The 13,302-nt window shown below is 44.0% G+C and overlaps 1 protein-coding gene across 4 annotated transcripts in view; it reads left to right on the forward strand.

The window, feature by feature from the left end:
* Positions 1 to 13,302, forward strand: part of nckap5l (NCK-associated protein 5-like) — a 118,096-nt gene that overhangs the window by 21,525 nt on the left and 83,269 nt on the right. For 2 of the 4 annotated variants that reach the window (XM_061735132.1, XM_061735129.1), the window contains one exon: positions 2,989 to 3,061. The exons of the other annotated variants lie outside the window; for them this stretch is intronic. The gene's annotated coding sequence lies outside the window, so the exon portion shown is untranslated. Of the gene's footprint in view, positions 1 to 2,988; positions 3,062 to 13,302 lie in introns of those variants that run through there. 4 annotated transcript variants of the gene reach the window in all.

The following is a 13,302-nucleotide window of genomic DNA, read 5'->3' on the forward strand; positions in this document are numbered from 1 at the left end:
CAGTTTTTACGAGGAAGAAAGACCAGTGGCACAATAGTTTAGTCAGAGAGGTCAGACCCTCTGGTACTGCTCCTCTCAACTGCGTAAATGGACATGCTTTGAAGATTGGACTGGCTAAAGCCTGATTTAAGGTTCTGCGTTAAACCAACGCAGAGCTGACGCCGTTGCCGTGACGCCGTTGCCGTGACGCCGTTGCCGTTTCGCCGTGAACCCTTCGGACTTCTCCGTCACTCCATTTCGCCGTGGTGCAGTACCCCCCCAGAGCACTAGGTGGTTGCGTTCTTTTCCTGAATGGTTTATCGTGGTTGTGGTCATATTTACGGACTTCCTCAATGAGTCGCTCCTCGACTTGGTCCATGTTGATAATGTTCTGTCCGTGTACAACAACAAGATGTTTAAAAATGGCAGTCTGGATCCGGAAATGCGTTGCTACCAAGCAAACCAATCACAGCCCTCTCGGTCTGCGTTGGGTCTGCGTCGCCTCGACGCGTAGTTATATTTTTTGGGAGGTGCAGGTCAGGCTACGGCGTAGGCTACGGAGAGACTCCCATGTAGCCGCATACCCTACGGCGTAAGCTCTGCGTTGACTTAACGCAGAACCATAAACCAGGCTTAAGACTGCAGCCCCTTCCTCTCAGTCATCAACTTCCAGCTCAGCCCTTTCTCCTACCGTTGTCGTCTGCGTGCAGGTGCTGTAGCCTCCATGGTTCAACACCAAAGGCACCTCTGAGGCAGGAGGCAGGGCTAACTGAAAACTATGTCGTCATCATCATAATCTTCACAACAGTTTACATGCACACCATGCAAATAATCCCCTTTGCATAGTTTCTGCTCATTCCTGATCCCCCCCCCCCCTCCCCCCCCACACACACACACACACACACACACACACACACACACACACACACACACACACACACACACACACACACACACACACACACACACACACACACACACACACACACAAAAGTTCTCAACTCAACCCGCCCTGTAATTTGCATGCATAATGGATGAATATTTGAAGGCCCAAGAAGAAACTAAAGCATCAAATTTAGGTTTCAAAACCTCAAATTAATTGCACTGGAGCCTGCTATGCTGTTTGAAATATGCATGATTGACTACATTGGAGGAGACTTGATAATATCATGGAGAAGTTCCTCCAAATTCAGAGAATCCACCCTACAGAGGAATCTGTGGTCATACAAACACTTGAATGTGGCAAAACATTGCTTTAGCCACTGCAGCTGTAACAAGCATTCAATTCATCGCTCAGCCACAGAAAATATGGCTTGGAATGTGGCTGTAAACAAGAGCTAACCAGGGACAGTTTGGCCAAAAAAGCCGGCCATGGTTTTGTACATTTATTATGCAGAAGCAATTTTAAATTAGGAGTTGGGAGCTGTAAAAACTGTATTTTAAAAACGGTAAAGATAAAGAATATTGTCAAGGTTCAGACTGTCTTGACCAGGGTTACTTTGTACACAGCTGCACTTTATTGTCATTACGCTTTAAATAAGTTGTTATTGAGGAACAAAACAAAACAGAATTATCTGTATGATATATATGAATGTCTCCCTCTTGGCCAGACACTGGGTAAAGGATGTGGTTGATGAGCATGGCTGAATCCTGGTTAAGTCTGAGCTGCTGTGACTTGCGAGCAGATGTGGCCAGATGTCGAGAAACTGGCCATCACCAAACTATTTGTGCTCATTCTTTTTTCTGATGTCATTGTTTCGTTGTTCTCCAAATGATTGAATCGCACAAAGCGGAACAGATCCCTGTGGAGTAATTGGCTTCAACGGGCACCCGCGTGATTTGACGGTACTTTCATTTGAGACCAGAAGAATTTCCTCAATGGCCCTTAATTAATACATTTTTTTATTGGCTTTTTATCTTGAAAAAACAATACAATCAACGAGGCTGCATGCAGCAGTCACAACATACACGTGTCAATAAGATGGGTATATCTAAAAAATAAAAGCATTAAAAAAGTGTGTGTGTGTGTGTGTGTGTGTGTGTGTGTGTGTGTGTGTGTGTGTGTGTGTGTGTGTGTGTGTGTGTGTGTGTGTGTGTGTGTGTGTGTGTGTGTGTGTGTGTGTGTGTGTGTGTGTGTGTGTGTGTGTGTGTGTGTGTGTGTGTGTGTGTGTGTGTGTGTGTGTGTGTGTGTGTGTGTACAGTGGGGCAAAAAAGTATTTAATCAGCCACCAATCGTGCAAGTTCTCCCACTTAAAAAGATGAGAGAGGCCTGTAATTTTCATCATAGGTAACTTCAACTATGAGAGACAGAATGGGGGGAAAGAATCCAGAAAATCACATTGTAGGATCTTTACTGAATGAATTGGGAACTCTGATTTGAAGTATGCTCTGCGCGCAAAACAAGCCTGTTAACTAGCTATTATTAAATCTTGTACCGTATTCGGATCGGTACACGAGTGTACCGTTACACCCCTATTGGAGATTCAAAAAACTTGTTAAACTTATTATTCTCAACACCAACAACACAAATCCACCAAACACATAACATAAACAACACAGACTCACGTTTTGCTGGTAATCACTGGACATGGCAAAACAGGGAGAGGATCTGGAGGTCCCAGGTTCAACCCCCAGAATCAACCACCCAGATGAACCACCTTGGGCCTCTGAGCAAGGCCCTTGACCCTAATTGCAATTGAAATGAAATTGAAATGGTGTGTTTGTTCTCTCAGATGTAAGTCGCTTTGGATAAAAGCGTCTGCTAAAATGACAGTAGTAGTAGTAGCGGTAATGCTTAAGTTATGGCGGCGCGACTGTGCTTGCAGGTCCTCATGTCGTGCTTTCTGAGCGGTGAGCTCTTTCTGCACATCAGTCATATCCCGCTCCAGAGAGCTGCAGACTCGAGGGCGACCGCCCGTTTATCCAGGGCTTCCCTTTTGGTGTTAGCATTGTCATTAGCCAGTTTAATTTCTGCTCTTAATTGATCGACCTGGTTTCGTATTTCAACAGATTGTGTCTCCGTCTTGGTGAGCAGGGCAGTCCAACGCAGCGAGAGCTTGAGAATCTCCTCATGTCTGCTCAGGTGAGGTGTAGCATCTGGGACAGTGCTAGCCTCCATGTTAGCCCTGGAGCTAACTCTGGACTTGGTCGCTTTTCGGGCGTTTTTTTTACATTTCTAGCCAGTGTAGAGTCGAAATTTCAAACCTGGTGCAATGTCACAGCTTCGATTATTGTGTGTCTTGAAGTCTTCACGTTAAATAGCTGCTTGTAGCTTTATTAAAAGCATTGGCGAGGAGCTCAGTGAAAGAAGACTGGAACCCTCGATGGCACTTAATTTAGTTAAATAGATAAATAAATAAACTCGGTGCTTACAGTTGAGTGGCATAGCACTGTTGGAACGGCATGTGTCTGAAAATATATAATTCTTTAACGAATTCAAACATACAGGGCTCTTATGGTGCAAATTTGCCTCAAAGAATGGTCTATCCTCCCTATTTTTGTCTTTACTCAAGAACAAGATTAAATAATACTGCATTTATATGGCTTAATAGTAGGAAACTTATCCGGTCATTCCCAGTTTTGTTAACGTAATACATTCCCAAAACTACTCTGAGTACATTGTGTAATCTTGTATATCCCCGCTTGGAAATTAAATTTCTTGTTGGCATTTTCTTTGTCTTTGTCCCCCAGTCATAAGTTGAAAGTTACCTATTTTCTTTGAATGTAGCATCAGGAAGGAACAGTTGTAGAACAACAATTTACAATATAGTCAACTCAAGGCACTTCATACAAAGAGCACTCAGAGTTTACAAAGTGAAATAGTATCCAATTAAATTCAATTCTATTCTGGTTAAATTAATTGTAATTCATGCAAAATCCAATTTATTCCAATTCGTTCGAAATTGTGCTCCTTGTTAAGTACAACATTCAAATTTCGATATGATCATGTGTTTCAAGGGTTGCATGTGATGTTTCCATATTTATATTTGCAAACTCTGATATAAGGCACACCTTGAGGAAGAAAGGGGTGGAGTCAACTGACATGCTTTATCCTTAAAGTCACGACTCCCCATCCTTACCATGAAGCAGGGTTTATTTAATGTTAACAAATAGGGCTGGGTGCATTGTACACATTGTCTTTAAAGTCAAACTGCGTATAGTGTATTACTGTTCTGGAGCCTGAGAAACTGATTGTTCAAACGAGGATGGCTCATAAACTGAAAAACATAATGGACAATATTGAACTTCCTCTTCACAGCACAGTGACTCAGCAAAGAGCAGATCCTTCCTGCCCTCGCCTATAACCATCTAACATCAGTATGAAACTTAAATGTTAATGGTTGCCGCAACATATCATTTCCCTTTGGGGATTAATAAAGTATTTTTCAATTGAATTGAATTTGAACTGAATTTATTTAACGTAATTCAAATGATGCATAGCAAAGGAAATTTACTAATTTGGTTGAATTTTCCCTTTGGTTCAATCCCTTTTCCTGAGCGCAGGGTAATCAGGATGATGGGTGACAGGTGAGAGGAACACCTTTAACATGAAAACACTTCCAGTACAACCAGTGCCATGGAGGGGAGAATGTTCTTTAGCCATTTACCCCCTTGAAACCCCTTTGAAAATGAGATGTTACATCTCAAGGGGCATCTCAAGGCGCTTTTCCACTAGTACCTACTCAGCCCGACTCCACTCGCCTTGTCCTTGTTTCTTTTCAATACCCAGATGAGAAGTAGGAGGTTTTGCAGACCGCATGTGACATCTATGGTTTGTTAAATCTGTTTTAAGTACGAAAAGCAAATGATTTTATTTGTATTTAAAAAGATACGCTTTTTCTCAGGGCTTGCATGTGAATATAAATTCTTCTGGCTTCCTATTGTCCAGACTGGTACCAGCTGCCATGTTGGCGCTAGTCAGTAAAGATGGGTCTGTGGCTTCAACTTCTAACTTCCCCGTCAGATTTGACTAAGCCCAGGCTTCAGGCAAATGAACACAAGGCCTACCCTGGCACCAAAACTGGTTTTCTAACTCCAGTTGTAGGCCGTGCACATTTCAGTGGTGTGTTTCTCGAAGGCAGATTAGCTCTGCTTCCTCACCCAAAACACTACATGTTATTTCCCATTAAACTGTCTTTTCGTCAGTGAGTGCTTGTACCCCAGAGTCTGATTTACAACCCAGGCAATTCCCTCCCTTCAGCAGCCCAAAGCCCAGAAACTGCAACAGTGAACCATCTGTGGACAAATCTTCAATCTTTCAATCTGGGCGGCTGCCTGCAGCTGCACCAGTCTTTATGTTCCAACCATTTTCTCACTTTATCCAAACAATGACACAAAGTCAAGTCATTTCTCACATAAAAACTAAATTATGCAAATGTATTTTATATTTTCTTTTGTTGTTCATAATTTACATTGCAAAAAAAATAGTGAATCATTAGTTTATCATTTCATCACTTCATCTAAAATATTTTGGGGTTTCTTAAACAATACAAAAATATTTAATTAGCGAAAAAATAAGCAGCACGTCATCACAAATAAGTCAGAATGTGATTGTATCAGTTTTTTTTTCTTTGGTTGCTTGTAAAAAAAAAAAAATATAATATTGAAAAGAGAGATTTATTTTCCTGATCACAACAGCAGTTCGTAGATCTTGAGACCCAGAAAAGCAGAAGGCCGTTATACCGAGAGTCTTTACCTACAGCACCAAATCTTCATGTTGCAGACGCAGTAACCAGCGTTCAAAATAGATTAATCTGTACTGAAAAACCACATCACCACAATTTCTATTTAAAGAGGAATTTAACCACTTCTCTCTCTCTCTCTCTCTCTCTCTCTCTCTCTCTCTCTCTCTCTCTCTCTCTCTCTCTCTCTCTCTCTCTCTCTCTCTCTCTCTCTTTCTCACTATCACTCTCTCACTATCACTCTATTTTTTTTTGTTTGATTTGTTTGATTTATTTTTTTTTTACAGCCAACATTTTGATTTGATTTACTCATGTCACTCTCACCACAAGTTATTATCCTTTGATTTAGGTGCTGAAGAGTTTTCTGTCATTCTTAATCAGGAACTCTTGTGTCAGTCAACATTTTTTTAAGGGGAAACATTTGGGAACGGCATGACTGTTGTTGCTTCACATGTTGTGTGCATTGAATCAAATCAAACTTTATTTATATAGTTCTTTTCATACAATAGTAACGTAAAGTGCTTTACATGATAAAATCAATATTTAACGTAGAAAAACCCACACACTCGTGGTTAAAAACACACATCTGGTCTTTTACACACACATCCTCACTTTAATACCCACACAGCACACATACCCCCCCGCCCCCCACACATAAACATAAAAAACATCATAGATAAATAAATAAATCTCTGGCTGGATGCTGAGGTTAGGAACGATATATTGAGCCCCCCCACCAATGCCCAATGAGGGCGTCCCCCCGGGGTAACCGCCCAGATCAGGGCCGGCCGGCGTCCCCACCACAGCCAGGACTCCCTAGCGACCCCCAACAAAGATCCCCATGGCAACGACCCTGCAGGGCAAGTAGGCATAGACCCAGTGTGGAAGATCCCCATGAGGAAAAAGCTCTGGAGTTAAAACATGAAAAAGTAAAAACAACTTTAAAATAAACCTAAGAACAAAATAAAAAGTTAACATAAAAGAATAAGTACATAATAACATAATTGAAAAATAAGTAGTTAGAATAATAATAACTAGATAACAATAAACTAAACCACATTCATAAAATAATTAAAATTCAGTTATAAGGTGAACTAAAAAGGAAGGTCTTTTTAAAAATGTCAACAGTCTCTTTACTCCTGAGGTCCTCTGGTCGGCTGTTCCACAGGTGAGGACCGTAGTAGTGGAACAAGTTCTCGCCAAAAGTTTTGTTCTAACTTTAGGAACAATTAAAAGGCCGGTACCAGAGGACCTCAGGGTCCGCGAGGGCTCCTAATTTAAAATCAGATCAGATAAATAAGAAGGCCCAAGACCATTAAGACATTTATAAGTTAATATGAGAACCTTAAAATCAATCCTGAAACGCACATGGAGCCAGTGCAGTGATTTAAAATCTGCCACATGACGCTATTCAAGTTTGCTTGTTGGAGGTTTTCTTTCCCCGAGATGCTCTTTATCACCTCTTGACATTTGTAGGCTGGCTTTCTGAGTTTTCTGAGCAGTTAGCGAAGATCCTCTCTCCAGGGTGAAGTGGGGGTGACAATAGGCCTTTTATATTGAGGGTTATCCTTATTACCCTGCGTTAGCTCCAGGGAAACATGTGACCAGCTCTCATTCAGTTGTCGTTGGCTGCTCAGCCTTCGACCCTCTCAGAGGGGAAGCTACTCCCTCCGTGTACCATTCATTCGTAGCTGAAGTCTGTGTGTGAATGTCTGACGAAGGAGAGGAAGGACAATCCCCTGACAGTACTTCATTCAGCCTTCACAAGTGATATATGTAGAAAACTGCCAAAGTGCTGCGTTGTTTTTGGTCGTGTGGAGTCGTCTCTGCACAGCTGCCAATAAGACAGATTCTTCCATCTGAGCAGTGCTGGGCTAGAAGAACAGACATGTTTGTTTTTCAAGCCTGCTGTAAAATGATCTTAAGGTAGAAGTGCTAAACGTATTTAACTTCCTGACCAATGTTAAGCAAACCGAGAACAAGATCCACTGTACAGTGTTTATAAAAAAGTACTGTACTGTGTTTAAGGGAGTTAAAAATAATGACTAATTTTGAGATTATCTGACATCGGCTTTGTGTGTCCCTGAAGAGTAGCTTCACAGTCCTACTAATAGTAGAGTACACAACTTAAAGTTGTGTACTCTACTATTAGTAGGAATTATTCGTTAGATGGAGAACTGAGAGTAGGTTCAGGTTCAGGTTACTTTATTGATACCCAAGGGTAAACTGGTTTTGCAGTCGAGAGTTAAACAAGCAACACAAAACAAACAATCAGTTCAGGAACAAGACATTTAAGAAGAACACATACACATAAAACAAGAGACAGCTTCGGCTCGACAGAAAGTGCTGCAGTTCATGAAATAAATATAATAAATAAAAGACATGAGGCTAAAAAAGAATTAAAACACCAAGAGCAAAATTTCCTCCAAGTTAGGAATGGATGAGAGCAATAAGATAAAAACATTGTAAAATACATCGTGCTCCGAAAAGTGACTTGTGCAACTTTTGTGCAAACTACAGCTTGTTCACCAGTGTTACTGCAGCTGGAACAAAGCTGTTTTTATAACGTTTTGTTTTACAAAATGGGACTGACAACCTCCGTCCAGAGGGGAGAAACTGAAATTCACTGTGCAAAGGGTGTAAACGATCATTTAAAATGGCCGTGGCTATCCGCTGTAACTGCCTGGTGTGGTGGAGTAGTGTGTACTTCTGACTGATACATGGTTAGTAGGTGTACTACAGAGACGACTAACTAAGCAGGTGTAAGCAGCAGACACTCAGGCTCGGGCTGCAAGTGAGCATATTAGTAGATATCATATAGAGTAGGGCTGGGCGATATGACCTCAAATCCATATCACGATAAATTGGGCAGTTTTACCTTGATAACGATAAATGCACGATAACCCTTAGCCGGCAACAAAAGGAGCGGGGCAATGATTGACAGGAAAGGGGGAAAAGGACGCGTTTTTCACAGGCAAAAAACACCGTCATAAAAAAAGCCAGGCATGGAGTACTGGAGTGAAGTTTTTCTTGTTACACCCTTTTAGACACATTTGAGGGATATTGGCCAAGACTTCTAATAGTGTTAAAAGTGTTAAAAGCATGTTAAAATGTCACAATACCTTTAAAGGGGAATGAAACTAGCCTATCAGTACACACAGTCAAAACAGACAAAGAGAGGTTCATTTAAATTTTTTTTATCAAAACACGAATTTACCGACATGGGAAAATTGGCGTCCGTCATCGCAGTGAATGTCGGTAATGGTCAATTTTCGGTTTAACGCCCAGGCTCAATATAGAGACATAGACAGGTGGAGGTTAGAGTGTGGAACTGCAGGTCAGCATGAAGCGCTTGAAGCTCCGTCCTGCAAACATGTGGAAGAAAAAAAGGGCTTTAAGATCAGCTTCAAGAAAAGTGAAGCACAGTTACACTTATTAGGTACTCCTAGGGCCAATCCCAATGTTCACACTACTCGCTACCACTAGCCCTCACCCACTACCACTTCACTCTCAAAATGAAGCCACAAGGGGTAGGGCTTTGTAATCTTCCCTAGGGATTGGGACACGACTTGCTACGTCACTTCGTGGTTTACGTTCGGGTACGTAAGCGACTGCGTAGTTACGTTTGCACATACGTCACACCATATCAGGAAGCTGAGAGCTAAAAGCTGTTTTAATTTCCGCTGTAGGCCTGTTAATATGCCACTTTATTAAGTTTAAATATTTTTTCAGGTGTAAAAGTAACCGTTAAGATCCCCAACCTGGGCTCAGTTTATCCAAATAACGCCTGTTAAGAAATTTGCTCCGCTGTTCAGGATGAGAAGAGCCGCCGGCTCGGGAGCAGCAGCAGTTCACGGTCGGAGTAAAGACGTGATCGCCGGGTCGACCTGCGCCGTCGTCCCGGGGATAAAGTGATCCAACGAACTGACCTGCAGCTCTGTGGAGAATTACCACTGGCTGAAATAAATCATTTAGGAAGATAAATGTTGGTTTAATAGATTAAATCTAACAGTTGTAGCTGCCACATTAGTTTGTCTGAATATAAAGTGAAGCAATAAAAAATATAATATATTATAAAGTGATAATAATATAAAGTGAAGATAAAGTGAAATTTTCTCTGGCCCTCAGTCGGCGAGTCGGCATCTGAAATCCCTCGCTCTGAAGGGCTAGATTCATACCCCCTACCCCTCGTTATGTACACTACCCCTACATGCAAAGAAGAATTGGGACACCACTACCCTAACGAGAACGCTCAAAATTTAGGGGTAGGGCTAAAAAGTAGGGCTAGGGGGGGATTGGGACTGGCCCCTAATTAACACTTATGGGTTGAGCTGGAGGAATAAAAGGCATGATGAGTGAAGGAAGGGAGAAAAGAAGGGTGATGGGCACCGCTCAGTGGATCATGTTGGTGTCCTCCTGCAGTGTAGGTCTAGCAGCATATCGACAACGAAGCTATGTTTCAGACCAGTTGCTATAGTCTGGTCCTGCAGCTGCAGGTATGACTACTGGCCTTAACACACTAGAGTTTACAATAACTATCCATCCATCCATCCATCCATCCATCCATCCATCCATCCATCCATCCATCCATCCATCCATCCATCCATCCATCCATCCATCCATCCATCCATCCATCCATCCATCCATCCATCCATCCATCCATCCATCCACCCAACCACCCAACCACCCACCCACCCACCCACCCACCCACCCACCCACCCACACACACACACACACACACACACACACACACACACACAGTCAGTCCGGAAAGTATTCAGAACGCTTCACTTTTCCCACATTCTTTTATGTTACAGCCCTATTGATAATAGGAATACATTCTTTTTTTTTCTCAGAATTCTACACAAAACACCCCATAATGACAACATGAAGTTTTGATGCGACTTTTGTAAATTTATTAAAAATAAAAATAACAAGAAATCATATGAGCATAAGTATTCATAACGTTTGCTTAATACTTTGTAGAGGCTCCTCTGGCAGCAATTACAGCCTCAAGTCTTTTTGAATAGGTTGCTACAAGTTTGGCACACCCATTCTTGGGCAGTTTTGCCCATTCTTCCTTACAGACCCTCTCAAGCTCCATCAGGTTGGATGGGGAGCGTCGGTGTACAGCCATTTTCAGATCTCTCCAGAGATGTTCGATGGGATTCAGGTCTGGGCTCGGGCTGGGCCACTCAAGGACATTGACATGGTTGTTCTGAAGCCACTCCTTTGATATTTTGGCTGTGTGCTTTGGGTCGTTGTCCTGCTGAAAGATGAAGCGTCATCCTAGTCTGAGGTCAACAGCACTCTGGCTCAGGTTTTCATCCAAGATGTCTCTGTACATGGCTGCATTCATCTTTCCCTCAATCCTGACTAGTCGCCCAGGTCCTGCTGATGAAAAACACCCCCACAGCATGATGCTGCCACCACCATGCTTCACTGTAGGGATGGTGTTCTCCAGGTGATGAGCGGTGCCTGGTCTCCTCCAAACACGACGTGTGGAATTCATGCCAAATAGTTCAATTTTTGTCTCATCAGACCAGAGGATTTTTTTTCTCATGGTCTGATGGCCCTTTTGCACTAGACTCACTTCACCTTGGTTCTACCCGTTTTGCCCTTTTGCACTAGGGCTGAGACGGGTAGAGCCGCTCCAAGCCGATACATTTTTCTGTAACCATTCTAGCGAGGTACTATCAGGGCTGAGCCGGGACTATTTCTGAGGTCACCACCCTCCTCGCCACCGATTGGTCGGGGGCGGGGCCGTCATCAAACTACAGGCCCCTGATTGGTCGGGGGGCGGGGCCGTCAAACGTTTGAATCAGGAAGCGGGAGTCAGTGCGAGGCGACTCGCGGCGATTTTATTATACAGCACAAACGTCTGTTTGGTGATCCAACTCTGAGGTGCAGATGTTCATAAACCTGGTGGCTGTCGAGAAAATTAAAAAAGGGATGTAGACGGGCTGTTTTTTTCTCAGCCGCTCGCGGCTCCAGCTGGGTGGTCCACAAGGTGGTCCCGGACGCACCCCAGCCTGTCCTTGTACCCGAGGTGGTCCCGGATGCACCCCAGCCTGTCCTTGTACCCGAGGTGGTCCCGGACGCACCCCAGCCTGTCCTTGTATCCGAGGTGGTCCCGGACGCACCCCAGCCTGTCCTTGTACCCGAGGTGGTCCCGGACGCACCTCAGCCTGTCCTTGTATCCGAGGTGATCCCGGACGCACCCCAGCCTGTCCTTGTACCCGAGGTGGTCCCGGATGCACCCCAGCCTGTCCTTGTACCTGAGGTGGTCCCGGACGCACCCCAGCCTGTCCTTGTACCCGAGGTGGTCCCGGACGCACCCCAGCCTGTCCTTGTACCCGAGGTGGTCCCGGACGCACCCCAGCCTATCCTTGTACCCGAGGTGATCCCGGACGCACCCCAGCCTGTCCTTGTACCCGAGGTGGTCCCGGACGCACCCCAGCCTGTCCTTGTACCCGAGGTGGTCCCGGACGCACCTGTCACTGTTCCAGTGGTGGTCCCAGATGCAGCCGTCCCTTTTCCAGTGGCAGTTCTGGACGCACCTCAGCTGGCACCTAGGTCCTTCCACGGACCCTGCTCGCACCTCAGCTGGCACCCAGACACCTGCCTGCCCCTGAGCCTGCACCCAGGCCCCGACCAAGGACCCTGCTCGCACTTCAGCCTGAGCCAAGGTCTTGGCTCAGGCCACCGCCCGGGACTCTGCTCAGGCCAGGGCCGGATTTAGTGAGGCCCACTAAGCTGGGCAGACTGAAATGTAGTCTGAATTTTGGGGGGTCAAACCCCCGAAACGCTTAGAAAACTATGCTGTCATCATATCGGTTCATCTATCTTCTCCACAGTATGCTAACCCAATTGCCCTTCCTGACACTACCCTCTGCATTTACCCGGGCTTGGGACCGGTGTTCTGCCAATCTTTGCTACCTGCAGAGAAATGCTACTTTGTGGTTCTGTGTATGCGCACAGTGGATTTTCAAAGTTTGATTGCCCCGTCAATCATTTCTTGCACGATGTAAAATGGATAATATGGGATGTTGAGTATTTGATCCATCAAAATACATTACCCATGACATGAATTGCATTACACATTGTGAACATTATACGATAAAGAGAAAAAAAACAATTCTATCGCTTTATTTGATATTCATTCAGTCATTGGCCTTTATTTAACCAGGCAGGTCATTAAGAACACATTCTTATTCACAATAACGGCCTGGCAAGAGACAAGGAAGTGGGCTAGGGAGTAAAATACAGAAAAAAACAAAACACAAAAATTGTAGCTCTGCAAAGATAGAAAACCATTAGGTTTTGGCAAAGCAGCAAAAAATGGCAGAACACCGGCACAAATAGGACACTGGCTTGTGCCCTGTTGAGGCTGCATTTATTTTGTCTTTTGCTTTTTTTTTTTGCTTTTTTTATTCTTTTTTTTTGCAGGCTGGCGGCTCCAGAGCCTGCACGGGCACACGGGCACCCTCCTGGTCTGTCTGCCCGGCCCAGTGCCCAGGCCCCCTGAACTCTGACTGTGTGTTGGCCATCTTTTTGAACTGAACAGTTACAGAACAATTTGTCCCAACACTTGCCACCTTTATGGGTTTTTTTTTTTTTATATTTTGTATTTCTAATATAG

Source organism: Cololabis saira, chromosome 12, assembly GCF_033807715.1.
Source record: "Cololabis saira isolate AMF1-May2022 chromosome 12, fColSai1.1, whole genome shotgun sequence".
NCBI lineage: Eukaryota > Metazoa > Chordata > Actinopteri > Beloniformes > Belonidae > Cololabis > Cololabis saira.